Source organism: Schistocerca cancellata, chromosome 8, assembly GCF_023864275.1.
Source record: "Schistocerca cancellata isolate TAMUIC-IGC-003103 chromosome 8, iqSchCanc2.1, whole genome shotgun sequence".
Taxonomy (NCBI): domain Eukaryota; kingdom Metazoa; phylum Arthropoda; class Insecta; order Orthoptera; family Acrididae; genus Schistocerca; species Schistocerca cancellata.
In genome coordinates this window covers 77075860-77077521 of record NC_064633.1, presented here as the reverse complement: position 1 = coordinate 77077521, position 1662 = coordinate 77075860, and the positions used below count along the sequence as shown (strand labels likewise).

The window sequence follows — 1662 nt, the reverse complement described above, 5'->3', positions numbered from 1 at the left end:
AACTAGCACTCCTGAAAGAAAGGATATTGCGGAGACATGGCTTAGCCACAGCCTGGGGGATGTTTCCAGAATGAGATTTTCACTCTGCAGCGGAGTGTGCGCTGATATGAAACTTCCTGGCAGATTAAAACTGTGTGCCCGACCGAGACTCGAACTCGGGACCTTTGCCTTTCGCGGGCAAGTGCTCTACCAACTGAGCTACCGAAGCACGACTCACGCCCGGTACCCACAGCTTTACTTCTGCCAGTACCTCGTCTCCTACCTTCCAAACTTTACAGAAGCTCTCCTGCGAACCTTGCAGAACTAGCACTCCTGAAAGAAAGGATATTGCGGAGACATGGCTTAGCCACAGCCTGGGGGATGTTTCCAGAATGAGATTTTCACTCTGCAGCGGAGTGTGCGCTGATATGAAACTTCCTGGCAGATTAAAACTGTGTGCCCGACCGAGACTCGAACTCGGGACCTTTGCCTTTCGCGGGCAAGTGCTCTACCAACTGAGCTACCGAAGCACGACTCACGCCCGGTACCCACAGCTTTACTTCTGCCAGTACCTCGTCTCCTACCTTCCAAACTTTACAGAAGCTCTCCTGCGAACCTTGCAGAACTAGCACTCCTGAAAGAAAGGATATTGCGGAGACATGGCTTAGCCACAGCCTGGGGGATGTTTCCAGAATGAGATTTTCACTCTGCAGCGGAGTGTGCGCTGATATGAAACTTCCTGGCAGATTAAAACTGTGTGCCCGACCGAGACTCGAACTCGGGACCTTTGCCTTTCGCGGGCAAGTGCTCTACCAACTGAGCTACCGAGGCACGACTCACGTCTGGTACCCACAGCTTTACTTCTGCCAGTACCTCGTCTCCTACCTTCCAAACTTTACAGAAGCTCTCCTGCGAACCTTGCAGAACTAGCACTCCTGAAAGAAAGGATATTGCGGAGACATGGCTTAGCCACAGCCTGGGGGATGTTTCCAGAATGAGATTTTCACTCTGCAGCGGAGTGTGCGCTGATATGAAACTTCCTGGCAGATTAAAACTGTGTGCCCGACCGAGACTCGAACTCGGGACCTTTGCCTTTCGCGGGCAAGTGCTCTACCAACTGAGCTACCGAAGCACGACTCACGCCCGGTACCCACAGCTTTACTTCTGCCAGTACCTCGTCTCCTACCTTCCAAACTTTACAGAAGCTCTCCTGCGAACCTTGCAGAACTAGCACTCCTGAAAGAAAGGATATTGCGGAGACATGGCTTAGCCACAGCCTGGGGGATGTTTCCAGAATGAGATTTTCACTCTGCAGCGGAGTGTGCGCTGATATGAAACTTCCTGGCAGATTAAAACTGTGTGCCCGACCGAGACTCGAACTCGGGACCTTTGCCTTTCGCGGGCAAGTGCTCTACCAACTGAGCTACCGAAGCACGACTCACGCCCGGTACCCACAGCTTTACTTCTGCCAGTACCTCGTCTCCTACCTTCCAAACTTTACAGAAGCTCTCCTGCGAACCTTGCAGAACTAGCACTCCTGAAAGAAAGGATATTGCGGAGACATGGCTTAGCCACAGCCTGGGGGATGTTTCCAGAATGAGATTTTCACTCTGCAGCGGAGTGTGCGCTGATATGAAACTTCCTGGCAGATTAAAACTGTGTGCCCGACCGAGACTCGAACTC

At 52.2% G+C, this 1662-nt stretch overlaps 1 non-coding gene across 1 annotated transcript; it reads right to left on the bottom strand.

Annotated features, from left to right (window-relative positions):
* Nucleotides 1–735: 735 nt before the first annotated feature.
* On the bottom strand, nucleotides 736–810 carry Trnas-cga (transfer RNA serine (anticodon CGA)). Its single transcript has one exon. It is a non-coding gene; the product is annotated as a tRNA-Ser (tRNA).
* Nucleotides 811–1662: the final 852 nt, after the last annotated feature.